The sequence below is a fragment of the Octodon degus genome, unplaced genomic scaffold, assembly GCF_000260255.1.
Source record: "Octodon degus isolate 3935 unplaced genomic scaffold, OctDeg1.0 scaffold00104, whole genome shotgun sequence".
Lineage (NCBI taxonomy): Eukaryota > Metazoa > Chordata > Mammalia > Rodentia > Octodontidae > Octodon > Octodon degus.
In genome coordinates, this window is record NW_004524680.1 from 388,462 (window position 1) to 402,600 (window position 14,139).

The window sequence follows — 14,139 nt, forward strand, 5'->3', positions numbered from 1 at the left end:
AAAAAAAAAAAAAAAAAAAAAAAAGCTTTTTGTACATATGTTTTGTACATTACTACCTTTTTAAAAATCTCAATCATTTCTGAAAGAATGAAATAAGTAATCAAGCTGGAATCCTCTTCTGAGACAGCAAGTAAAAATAGACGCCTGGACATTGGTGCGCACCTGTGATTCCAGCACTTGATAGAGGCTGAAGCAGGAAGAGCCAAGGAGTTCATGCCAGCCTCAGCTACATTTGAGGCCAGCCTCAAATACGTAGTAAATTGAAGGTTATCCTGAGGTACACAGTGGGACCCTGTCTAAAAATAAGAAAATTAAAAAAAAAATAGACTGAGGCAATTTTAAATGTAGATTACATTGGTAAAATTCTTTTTCTTCTGCATTTGCTTCAGCAATACATACACTAAAAATTCTTTTTTTTGGGAGCTGGGGAGATGGCTCAGTGGAATGGGTGCTTCCCTGGCAAGCGCAGGGGTCTGGGTTTAATCCCCAGTTCCATAAAAAAAAAAAATTCTTTTTTTTTTTTTTAGACCGGCTTTCACTATGTAGTTCAGGCTGGCCTTGAATTCACTTACATAGACCAGGCTGACCTCGAACTCACAGCAGTCTTCCTACCTTAGCCTCCTGCGTGCTGGATTACAGGTGTATGCCACTATACCTGGCTAATCTAGAGTGCCTTTGAACTCACCATGTAACCCAGACTGGCCTTCACATTATTAATCTGAAACCTTTCTTTTTCTTTTTTCTTTTTTTTTTTTTTTTTTTTTTGGCAGAACTGGGGATTGAACTCAGGACCTTGCACTTGCCGGGGAGGAGGGGGGTGCTGTGCCATATCCCTGGCCCCTCAGGCTGGCCTTGAACTCGCAGTGTGCCTCTTGCCTCAAGCTTCAAACCTCCCATATGCTGGGATTACAGGTGTGCACCATTACACCCAGTGTTACATTGGTAAATCTCTGACATGGAAAATATATGTGTGCATTATTCACTGAGATTAAGTATATCAAAGAAAGATTAGTATAATAGAAAGGTGATTGAAATAGGGTTTATTCCCCAGCCAGTTGCAGAAAATAATTAGGAGGATGCTAGAAATGGGGAGAGAACCTATTTAAAATTCCAGAATTTTAAATTTCCTATTTAAAATTCTAGTGTGTAGCTAAGTGGTGGGACCTTTGCCCAGGAGGGACACATCCCTGGGTTCAATTCCCAGCATCATCAGTCCATCACCCAATAAAATAAAAGTTTAGAAAGTGAGGGGCTGGGGAGATGGCTCAGTAGGATAAGCACTTGACTGGCAAATGCAAGGATCTGAATTCAATCCCCGGTTCCACCAAAAAAAAAAAAAAAAAAAAAAAAAGAAAAAGAAAAAGAAAGAAAGTGAGAGGGAAGGAAAATGAGAACGTATCTTCCACCACTTAGTTACCAGCTGTGTAACTGGGGCAAGACGCTTACCCTCTCTGTATACCTAGTTCTTCATCGGTAGGGCTGGAATAGCACAGGCAGTTTGAGCCAGGATTTTGTGAGGATTACAGGCGTTACTACAGGTCGTGCAGAGTCTACTGTCCAAACGCAGCGATGGTGTCTGCACAGTGAGCTTCAGGAAATGACAGTGGCTGTTACTGTTACCATGCGGCCAACGGTGGTGAGCCGCTTGTTCCTACACTGGGTCATGGAGGGATGGGGCCGGCCAAATAGCTCAGCAGATTGAAGCACCTGTGAGCAGGCACAGGGGCCAGGCTTTGATCCCGGGGCCTGCCATGCTGGCCCTGCCCCCAGGGTGCACTAAGATGGCAATTGAGACTGGGCATGGTGACACACGCCTGTAATCCTAGCTCTTAGGAGGCTGTAATCAGGCGGATCACTATGAGTCCAATCTAGTAGTAAGACCTTGAACAAGTGTAGACCCTTCCCTAAAACACACACACACACACACACACACACACACACAGAAGGGAGATGGGTGCTCTTTATCCCTGTGACTATCCCTCTATTTTCTTTCCTTCTTTTATTGGTGGGGTACCGACGGGTTGAACCCAAGGTGTTCCCTCTGAGCTACATCCCAGCCATTGTAACACTTTTTATTTTGAGCTTGGATTTTCCCAAATCACTAAATGGCTCAAGCTGGGCTTGAGTTTACACTCCTCCTACCTCAGCCTCCCAGATTGCTAGCTAGAATTATAGGTGCCACCATACCTGGCTATCTGCATTTTCATAAAGTTATAGGATGAGAGTGGACTCAACTTCAACACAAGTGAAACACACAGAAACCAACATAAAATCAAAACTAAAAACTTCACAATCTTTTTTTTTTTTCTTCTTTTCTGTATTTAGGACAGGGTTTACAGGGTCTTCAGGGTCTCACTATGTAGATCGGACTCCTAGTGATCCACCTGTGTTCAGCCTCCCAAAGAACTGGGATTGGCAACATCATGCCCAGTCACAAGCTTTTCAGCATGCCCCAGGGGCAGGGCCGGCACTGGGGGATCGAACCCCAGCCGCTGTGCTCTGCCTAACCAGGCGCTTTACTCCACTGAGCTATCAGACTGGCCCACGACTTCACAATCTTAATACTGTAATGAAAAGAAACAGCGGAACTAATTTTTTTAAATGATACCAATGTGGGACTGGGGAGATAGCTCAGTGGTCTAAGTGCCTGCCTGGTAAGCACAAAGACCCGGGTTTGATCCCTGGTACCATACTGGCCCTGGAGTGTGTAGTGAGACCCTTTACCAAATAAAGTTTAATTTTTTTTTTTTTTTTTGTAAATGACATCAATGTGCTACACTGTGGGATGCACTATTGGTACTAGTCTTACTCTGCAGAGGAAAAAATTGAGGCTCAAAGAGATTTGATAATTTTTTAATAACCAGGAGCATAACTCATCTGCACAGTGCCTGTCTGGCAAGTGCAAGATCCTGAGTTCAGTTCCAGGTACCAAAAAAAAAAAAAAATTTTCCATTAATGTATTTGGCATAAGGTCTCACTATGCAGCTTAGACTCAATAATCCTATTTTCAGCCTCCCCAGTGCTGGGATTTCAGGCATTTGCCAAAAATAATAATTTTGGACTGGGGAGATAGTTCAGTAGAGTAGGCACTTGCCTGGCAAGCACAAGGTCCTGAGTTCAATCCCCGGTACCACAAAAAAAAAAAAAAAAAAAAAGAAAAAAGAAAAAAGAAAGAGAGAGAGAAAAGAAAGAAAGAAAAAGAAAAAATGAAGAATGTATGGTCGGGGCTGGGGAGATGGCTCAGTAGAATAAGCAGCACTTCCCTAGCAAGCGCAAGGGTCTGAGTTCAATTCCCTGGTTCCACAAAAAAAAAAAAAAAGAATGTATGGTCAACAGAATGGGCAGATCTGGAGAGACAAAAAGATTAGCTGTTGCCTAGGGTGGAGGTTGGGGGAACCTAAGGAGAAGTTTGGGAAAGGGGGACTGGATTTCTTCTAGGGATGATGAAAATATTCTTTATTGGGACCAGAGAGATGGTTCAGTAGAATAAGCGCTTCCCTGTCAAGTGCAAGGGCCTGAGTTCAATCCCCGGTTCTGCAAAAAAAAGAAAATATTCTTTATTTATTTAGTTAGTTTTGGTACTGGGGATTGAACTCAAGACCTTGTACTTGCCAGGAAGGCACCTACACAGCTGAGCTACGTCCCCAGCCCAAAATATTCTAAAGTTGACTGATGGCTATGATGATGCCCACCTGTAATCCCAGCATTCTGCAGAGGCTAAATTCAAGCCTAGCCTGGGCCACTTACTGAGATGTCCTGTTTCAAACTAAAATATTTTAAATAATTTTAGGGCTAGGTATGTAGCTCAGTGCAAAGGCCCCAGATTCAACCCCCTGTACTGGGGGAAGGAGGAGATTTTTCTTTTTTTTAATGTATTTGGTACAGGGTCTACAAGGTCTCACTGTGTAGATCGGACTCCTAGTGATTCTCCTGTTTTCAGTCTCCCGAGTGCTGGGATTACAGGAGTGCGCCACCACGTTCAGTCTTAATCGCTGTCTCAGCGTGCCCCTAGGGCAGGGCCAGCGGAGCACACCAGGGATGAACCCTGGCCCCTGTGCTCTGCCTATGCAGACTCTTTAGTCTGCTGAGCTACCTGGCCAGCCCAGAGGAAGGAGATATAGCCTGGGTTCCATCTGGGGCCAGGAGGATGACCTTCACTACCCGGTGCTGTATCTTACACAGACATGCAGGGCATGGAAATTCTTTTTACAGAGAGCTCCTGGAGGGGTTGGGTGTGGTGGAGCAGGGCTGTGTATCCCAGCACTCTAGGAGGTTGTGGTAGGAAGATCACAGGCTCAGTACCAGCTGTGTAAGTTAGTGAGCCCCTGGACCAAAGTGGTAAGGGGGAAGATCAGGGCTGTAGCTCAGTACACCGGCCCTGGGTTCAATTCCTGCTACTACAAAACCAGAAATAAAACAAAACTAGGCAGGACAAACAGACCCTGGGTCCTGGAGCTGGGTGGTGCAGGAGGATACACAGGTGCCTCAGAAGGCGAAGACATCAGCCACGGACCTCCTACAGCCTCTTGGGTTCCTAGGCACCTGGTCCCAGGCTGCAGGAAGGGCCCAGTTCCTGTGCAAGGCAGGCTTCCTGGGAGAGCCCGTAGCAGGAACTGGCCCGGCTGGCATTGTTGGCTATGAGGAGCTCCGAAGCTGCCTGTGACCCATGGGCCGCTGTTGTTTCTGAGTTTCCCTTGTTTATTTTCCCTCTGGTGTCCCTGAATCTTTTAAGAGAGTTATTTTGGGGATTCCCACTGTTCCTGCGTGTGTTCTGGGGAGGAGGCAGGATGCGGGTACTTTACTTGGGCCCTGGGGAGACTAGGAACCAATGACCTGGAGCTGGCAGCAACCTGGGGACCTCAGCCCAGTGCGGGCTCCCACAGCGGCCTCTGTGAAGGAGAAGGCCATCAGAAGGTCACTCCTGGGATGCCATGGGGGACGCCAGTACGTGGGCCCCTTTGTGGCATGGACCAGCCCATCCATCCGGTCAGCACCAGGGAAGGAAGCAGAATCCAGCTGTGTTCCATTAGCTTGGTTAATGAGACAACTTGAAAGTTAGGATTACGTTAAAAGCAGAGCTAATCATACTGGCCCTGGGGTGCTGCTACTGGGGGGGGGCGCCCCTCGGGGGGTGCGGGAGTAGCTTAGCGGTAGAACACTTTCCTCACACGTGAGGCCCAGTGCTTGATCTCCAGCACTGAAAAAAATGTGGTTATTAACATGTTTCCATTTGTTTTTGCAGTACTGAGGGTTGAAACCAGGGCCTTCACACTGAGCTACATGCCCTGTCCTTCTATTTTATTTATTTATGTATTCAAATATTGAGACAGGGTGCCAGTGAGTCCCTACATTGCTCAGGCTATGCTTGAATTTACAGTCCTCCTACTGCCTCAGCCTCCCAGAGTGCCGGGATTGCAGGTGTACACCACTATGCCTGGCTATGTGTATCTATATATTCTTTTTTTTAATTTTTATGTATTGAGTACAGGATCTACAGGGTCTCACTACACAGATTGGACTCATAGTGATCTTCCAGTTTTCAGCCTTCCAAGCGCTGGGGTAACAGGCAATGCCACCAAGCCCAGTCTCAAGTCACTGCCTCAGTGCACCCTGGGGGCAGGGCCTGCATGATGGGGGCAGGGGACAGAACCCGGTCCCTGTGCCTGCCTAAACAGGTGCTTTAGTCCGCTGAGCTATCTGGCTGGCCCGTCTGTATATTCTTTTTTTTTTTTTTTTTACGGAAGGGTCTACAGGCTGTTCAGGGTCTCACTACTAGATCAGACTCATAGTGATCCGCCTGTTTACAGCCTCCCAAGAGCTGGGATTACAGGCATGTACCACCTCGCCCAGTCTCAATTGTCTTCTTAGCACACCCCGGGGGCCAGCACAGCAGGCGGGTTCAGGGATTGAGCCCTGGCCCCTGTGCCTGCTTGCAGGTGCTTCAATCTGCTGAGCTATTTGGCCAGCCCTCGTCTGCATATTCTTAACATGTGAAGTGAACCTGTCACTGTGCTCAGGTGTTTGCACGTGGCCCGGGAAGCTTGATCTCCGGTGGTTGTTTTCAGTGCTGGGAATAGAACTCAGAGCCTTGCACACGTCTGCAAGGCCCCCACCACTGAGCTACTGCACAGCCTTCGGCATCCTTTTAAAGGACCAAGAACTGGTCAAGACTGGCTGTCTTGTGGACTGTGATTAGCTACAGGGAAGCCAAAGCCTACAAGCTCTTTGTAGGCCCTTTTATCCTCTGCACCTGCATCAGAGGGAGTACCAGGCGGGTTTGTCTCCACCTCTGGCTTCCGGCTGAACTTTGGTGGACACCCTGGACATCCTGGATTATTTGTCACCCTGCTGAGCACACAGTGGTGTTTGTTCCTGGGTCCCCACTTAACCTCTGTGGTCTCACTTAGTGGCACACTTGCGAAATGCCTGGTCCATGCACGGAAACCGGTTGTGTTCTACTTTTCTTGTTGTCTTATTTATTTACTCAAAACTGACATGGATGAAGCTGTTAAAGAAATTAGATGGGGGGCAGGGGACATGGCTCAGTGGAATAAGAGCTTCCCTGGCAAGCACAAGGTCGAGTTCAATCCCTGGTTCCGCAAAAAAAACAAAAAAAAGAAAGAAAGAAATTAGATGGGAGGTCCCAGGAAGTCAGAAGCCTAACACCCTTGTCTTGTCTCCCTGGCTCTTTAATGTAATCTGAAATTATGTCAGCTATGGTGACACCCCGCAGACTGTCCCTCACAGCTCCAACGGGCTTCCTCAGATGAAGCACTCTGGGCTATCCTTTCCCTTGGCCTCTCCAGTGCTGGGATGACAGGCATGTGCCACCTCGCCTGGTGCTTTTTCAAGTCTTCAGGAGATGTTATAAAAAATACAGTAGGGCCAGGGAGATAGCTCACCGGCATAAGCACCTTTCTGACAAGCACAAGGTCCTGAGTTCAATCCCTGGTACCATACACATACATACACACACAGTGAACGCTACTACCGAGTGCCCTCCCATTGAAGGACAGGCTCCGAACCCAGTGCTGTGGCCTCAGGCACCTTGCTCACCGAACCTGGCACTGTGGCTTCTGGCTCTTCCCCAAAGTCAAAATGACTATGAAAAGCAAACATGCTGGGCAGGATGCAGCGGAGGCGCACACCTGTAATCCCAGCACTCAGGAGGCTGAGGCAGGAGGATCAACGTGAGCTCCAGACCAGCCTGAACTGCATAGTGAGACCCTGCCTCAGAAAAAAGAAAATGAGATTTTGAATTGGTTCAACGAAAGAGACAAAGAGGACTCTCAGAACTGTTAGCAAGGGGCAGGAATGGCGGGATAAGCATATGTGAGGTGAGGGGAGAGTCTTACGGGGGTCGAATGGTGGTATGTGTTTAATTGTAATAAATTTTATGTATTCAAACACACACTGTATTTTTTGATCACGCTGCCTCTGTCCTGGGTCAGTATTCTACCATGAAGCCCAGCCTCCAGTCCGGCTCTGGTCAGTGATTACCTGGGCTGGGGTGTCCTTACAGTTTTTGTATGTTGTGTTTTGGTTTTTTCTCATGGAGTCTCTACACAGATAATATTCAGAGAGGTATTTATTTCCTTTTGGATCTGTACACTGTTTTATTTCTCTTTTACAGATGCACGTCACCATACCCAGTCTCCATCACCATCTCAGCATGCCCCGCAGGCAGGGCTGGCACGGCACACCAGGGATCAAACCCTGGCCGCTGCACTCTACCTAAGCAGGCGCTTTAGTCCAATAAACTATGAGGTCAGTCTCCTACACTGTTTTACTTCTATTTCTCTTTATATTGCCTTAAGTAGGACTTCCAAAAAGGTATAGAAAAGGAGTGGAAAAAAAAAAGGAGTGGATGGGGCTGGTGAGATAGCTCAGCAGACTAAAGTGCCTGTTTAGGCACGCTTAGGCAAGCACAGGGATAGGAGTGGCGAATGAGGATGCCCTTGCCTCATTCCTGATTAACTCTTCTGTTCAGAGTGGCCTGTGAACATCAACAAGTGGACACAAAAGACTGGCGAGGAGGTGGCAGGAATTAAGAGGCCACCTGGAAAGACAGCAGACTGGGGAATGCGAGGCCAGGGTTCGTGCCGGAGTTCCCTCTCCCCATACTCTGTTGCCCGATGTTTTGAACATACAGAAAAAGCAAAAGAATGATGAGGTGAACTTGCGTAGGCCATCCATCACCCATATTCTATAACACATTTTGTTGCGTTGATTTGCCTTAGATACTGGCGACTGAAGCCAGGGGCACGCAACTGCTGAGCTAACTTCCAAAGCTCTTTTTATTTTAAGGCAGGGTCTTTTACTGGGATATCCAGGATGGCCTCGAACTTGTGGTCCTTGTGCCTCAGCCTCCAGAGTAGCTGGCATGATAGGTGTGTGCCGCTGAGGCCAGCGCCTGCCTACGTGAGTTTTGCTTCTTAACCTCATACAGGGCTGGAAATGTGGCTTGGGGGTAGAGCTCTTGTTTTGCATGCACAAGGCCCTAGGTTTGATCCCCACACCACACACAACAGCAGCAGATACTTTGTATACATGGAGTCAGGCCAGATAACTGAATAAGTTTTATTTTGTGGTAGTACTAGAGATTGAGCCCAGGGCTTTACCACTGAGCTATTTTACCAATTCATTTAATTTAATTAATTTATTTATTTTTTTTGCAGAACCGGGGATTGAACTCAGGCCCTTGTGCTTGCCAGGGAAGCGCTTATTCCACTGAACCATCTCCCCGGCCCCTTACCAATCCTTTTTAAAAAAATTTATTTTGAGGCAGAATCTTGCCAATTTACAAAGCTGCCTAGACCAGGCTTGAAATTATAGTCCTCTTGCCTCTGCCACCCAGAGTGTTAAGATTACCGATACATGCTCACCTGATTGAATATATTTTTGTGTTCTTTCATTCATCTATGTTGTTAAGTGTGTTCTTCATTGCTAAGTACTACTGCATGGTTTGAATGTACTACAGCTTATATATACATTCTCCTGTTGGTAGATACATAGGTTCTATCCACCTTGGGGCCATTATACATAAATAAACATCCTCATTCATATCTTTTGGTGAAAGTATGCTTTCACTGCTCTTAGGGAATGAGAGGGGAAAAAAAAGGTATGCTGTGTTTTGTTTTTGCTTTGTTTTTGGAATGAGGAATCAAACTCACAACCTTGGGCCCGGGACATGGCTCAGTAGAATAAGCGCTTCCCTGGCAAGCGCAAGGGCCTGAGTTCAATCCCAAGTTCCACCAAAAAAAAAAAAAAAATCAAACTCTCAACCTTATGCGCGCCATGCAGGCGCTCAGCTGCTTGCTGAGTCCCACCCCCAGACCTGGTGCCTTCAGTTTTATAAGAAAGTGTTAAGGGCCGGGGAGATGACTCAGTAGAATATGCGCTTCCCATCCACTCCTTTTTTTTTTCCACTCCTTTTCTGTACCTTTTTGGAAATCCTAAAGGGAGGGGAGGCCTTTATTAATCTGAAGATACGGAGAGGATGGAGGGCAGGGTGCCCACCAGATCCTCCAAGTTACAACGGGGAAGGTGAAACTTCAACTCAAGCGCAAGGGCCTGAGTTGAATCCCTGGTTCAGAGAAAAAAAAAAAAAAGTGTAAAAACATTTTCTGATAAAGTTGTAACACTCCCAAAACAATGTAGGAAAGTTCTAGCAGTTCCATATATTTGCTAACATTGTTTAATTTGGTGGATACATACTGGTACTGATTTGTTTTGTTGCTTGTTTATTGTGGTGCTGGGTTATGAGCACTGAGCCACATCCCCAGCTTGTTTGCTTTTTTGAGGAAGGATCTTCCTGTATATGTCAGGCTGACCTTGAATTTGTGGAGATCTTTCTGCCTCAGCCTCCAGTGCTGGAATTATAGGTGTGTGCCGCCACACTCACCAGCAGAATTGACTTGGGGTTTAACTGGAATTGTCCAAGTGATATATAATTTTCAGTAAATATTATTTACCTTTCACATATCTTTATGATACTTATAGTACTTTCTGATAGGTTTTAGCAGCAGCTGCGATGGCGGCTGAGAAGCAGAAATAAGGGGGAGGGGAGGCCTTTATTAATCTGAAGACACGGAGAGGATGGAGGGCAGGGTGCCCGCCAGATCCTCGAGTTGCCACGGGCAAGGTGAAACTTCAAGGACTTTTGCTAGGGGCGGAGCTTGAGGGGCGGGATCAGTAACACACAAGGAGCTGATTGGAGGCTCCCTTGTGGGGGCGGGAAAGGTAAGAGGAAGTTGTATCCAGGGCTGGAGGGCAGAAGAGGAGGAAGTGGTCCCTGGGAAGATAAACTGCTGTTTTGGGGATTCAGCCATGTTGGTTGAGGGCCTTGGTAATTTAGCAGTTTGTAATTGGGCCAGAACCTATCACTTGCAAGTACTTTGTTTGGATTTTAATTATGTTATTTGCTGTTATTGAGTTTTAGGCATGATGCTTTACATATTCTGCATACAAGTAATTTTTTATGTACACACATGTATGTGGTACTTAGGAAGGGCTCAGGCCGGGCGTAGTGGTGTATGGCTATAGTCTCAGCACTTGGGAGGCTGAGGCAGGCGGATTGCTACAAATTCAAGTCTGGGCATAGTGAGTTCAAGTTCAGCAGCCTGAACTGTATAGTGAGACCCTGTCTCAAAAACTGAAAACACGGACGGGCTGGACATACAGCTCAGTGTGAAAGCCCAGGTTCAATCCCTAAGAATAAATGCATGAATGAGTGAATGAGTGAATGAATGAACGCATAGCTGGGCAGGCTGCACATTCCTGTAACATCAGAACCCCGGGGGGGCCGGGGGGGGGGCTGGGGAAAGGGGGATCTTAAGTTTGAGCCCAACGTGGGCAACTTAGTGAGAACTTGTCTCAAAAGTGAAAAGGCTGGGGGGAAAAATGAAAAAGGGATTTGGGCTGTAGCTAAGTACGAAAGACCTGGATTCAGGGCCGGGGAGATGGCTCCATGGAATAAGCACCTCCCTGGCAAGCGCAAGGGCCTGAGTTCAATCCCCGGTTCCACCAAAAAAAAAAAAAAAAAAGAACTGGATTCAATCAGCAGTCAAAAAAAAAAAAAGTTTAGAACCCAAAGTCATTCATTTAATGGTTTAATTCAGCAGCTATCTTTCAAATGCTTATACGTTAAGCACTGCAGTTGATACTGAAGATTCTGACACAAATAAGCCACCATTCTTGTTCTTAAGGAGCTTTTGAAAGAAGACAAAAACCGAACCAGTTATAGTGAAGCACTTAATTTCTGTGTGATGTTTGTACAAAGCTCTGCTTTCTTTTTCCCTTTTGATTTCTTGAGACAGGGTCTTTAGTTCACAGGATCTTTCTGCCTCAGCCTCCTTAGTGCTGCACTCCTCCTCCTCCTCCTCCCCCTTCCTCCTCCCCCCCTCCCCTACATAGCCCACGCTGTCCTCAAACTGGGGGTGATGCTCCTGCCTCAGCTTTCCAAGTGCTGGGATTACAGGTGTGCGCCACCACTCCCAGCTGCACTGAGTTCTGGCGAGGGGAGGGGGAGGCTGTTGGGGTGCTCAAGTCCCAGATGAGCCACTGGGGTAAGGACAGCAGACAGTGGTGCTGATTGCAAGTGGCCAGATGTGCACAGCCCTTTACAGTCAGCAGGCATTAGGATGCTTGCAGGGAAAAAACGGAGAGCAGTTGTGTCCAGAGCGCCAGAAGTGAGGACAGCAAGCCCTCGGGAGAGCCTCAGGCACCCAGCTCCTCCTGCAGGCTCTCTAGGGCTCCTCTCCCAACTCCCTCCCACCCCCAGTGCCCTCAGAATGACAGAGCAAAACATGATCTTGGGTGGATGACCTCCAAATCATATAGGGTAAAAAACAATCTCCCAACCTAAAAGCGACCTGGGACAAGTTTGTGTTCTCTAAAACCAAAGAATGAATTTTAGGAACAAACTGAGGTTACAAGCAGAATATATGCATTGGGGGAAAGAAAGCTCCTGTCTGAGAGAGGGACAGGAGGGGGATCCTGAGCGGGTCGTCCCTGGGACGCTGTCTCTTCCCGGAACTGTTATAGAGGAAAACCATGTGGCGAGGCGGGTCTAAGGTGGTGGAGAACACATGGGAACTAGCGTAGGTGGGCATGAGGTGGGACAAAACTATGGTCAATCAATGAGATTACAAGCACCATTGCTCAGGTTAAATTGATTAAATCCAGAACAGAATGAGAAAGTGAGAGTCACATAGCAAGTGGGCGTGAATATGGGACAAGGTCTTCTCCTGTTGGGGATTGGGCTAGTGACTCATTTGGGCACTTTCAAGGTGATTGATACCTATTTAGAATATCAATCCCTGATGCTCATCCCTAGGGAAGTATGTAGCTGTGCTTCCTCTTTCCTCTTGGTCTTGAGGTGTGGCCCATATGGGAGCGTCTGTCTCTTTCAAGTTGCAAAGTCACCTTGTCTTCCATCTTGTCTCCTTGAGGGCCTGGCCCTGTCAGACTGCCTAGAATGTTTCTGTCTAATTCAGCTGCCTACAACAAGAGGACTTTATCCACAACCAGGACTTCAAAAGACAATTACTTGCTGAGGCCTCTTTTTGAAGGGGACTGTGTGTCCTAAGCCTTGGGTTAAACTGCTCATCTGAATGTAAAACCAGTCCTCCCCTGCTCCGGGGAGCTTGCAACTCAGCCAGCTGAAGAGGCACTCAAAGGCTGCAGATTGAACTCAGGATCTGAGGTGACGGGCAAAAGCTCTGCCGCTGAGCTACATCCTCGCCCTTTTGGTTTTGAGACTAAGCAGCCCATGGACTATGATTTTTTTTTTTTTTTTTTTTTAGTGTACTAGGGATTGAACTCAGCAATTTGACATTGAGCTACATCTCCAACCCTTAAGAATTATTACTATTATTTTTTTAATTTTGAGACAGGGTGTCACTAAGTTGCTAAATTGTCCATTCATCCTCCTGCCTCATCCTCCTAGAGTGCTGCTATCGCAGGTAGGCGCCACCATGCCAAGACCGGCTATGAAATTTTTAAAAAGCAAAACGTACACTGGAGTGCATACTCATGTAAAAGGGAAAGGATAGGAACATATATTAATAATTATTTGTATATCCATTAACATGCCTACCTCCAGAAGCCAGGTGTGGTAGCGGATGCCTGTAATCCCAGCACTTGGGAAGCTGACGCAGGAAGATTTCCAAGAGTTGGAGGTCAGCCTGGGCTACACAGTGAATTCAGGCCAGGCTGAACCACACAGCAAGCCCCTGCCTCTGCCTCCCTGGAAGTGAGGCCTGGTGGCACATGGTTGTTATCCTAGCACTCTGGAAGACTGAGGCAGGAGGATCACAATCTCAGCTACCCTCTTGGGTACTTATCAAGACCTTGTCTTAAAAAATAAGCTTCCTGGGGCCAGGGAGTTAGCTCAGTAGAATAAGCGCTTGCCTGGCAAGCGCAAGGGCCTCAGTTCAATCCCCAGTTCTGCAAAAAAATAAAATAAAATAAATAAGCTTCCTTCTACCACAGCAACCATTGAAGAGGAGTAGCCGTGGCCCTCTGCTATCCTGTGGCTGTGGGCCTCAACAAAGGCCACAAGGTGACCAAGAATGTGAGTAAACCGAGGCACAGCTGCCACCACGGACGTCTCACCAAACACACCAAGTTTGTGCAGGACATGATCTGGGAGGTGTGTGGCTTCGCCCCCTACTAGCGGCGCGCCATGGAGCTGCTCAAGGTCTCCAAGGACAAGCGAGCCTTCAAGTTCATCAAGAAAAGGGCAGCGACGCACATCCACGCCAAGAGGAAGTGTGAGGAGCTGAGCAAGGTACTGGCCGCCATGAGGAAGGCAGCTGCCAAGAAGGACTGAGCCCCTCCAGAATAAAGCTTTGCAGAAAGTTAAAAATAAATAAAATAAAAAAATAGGGAGCCGGGGAGATGGCTCAGTAGAATAAGTGCTTCCTGGCAAGTGCAAGAGCCTGAGTTCAATCCCCAGTTCTGACACACACACACACACACACACACACACACACAAATAAATAAATAAAAAATAAACTGAGCTGGGAATGTAGCTCAATATGAATGCCTGGGTTCAATCCCCAGTGCAGAAGGGGACACCATGAAGGACCCAGGGCCGAGGAGCAGCAAAAGTGCAAAAAAAAAAAAACTAGAGGA

General features: G+C 47.1%; 1 pseudogene; it reads left to right on the forward strand.

Moving 5' to 3' along the window:
* Positions 1 to 4,828: 4,828 nt before the first annotated feature.
* On the forward strand, positions 4,829 to 13,834 carry LOC105743189 (annotated as a pseudogene).
* The last annotated feature ends 305 nt before the right edge of the window (positions 13,835 to 14,139 follow it).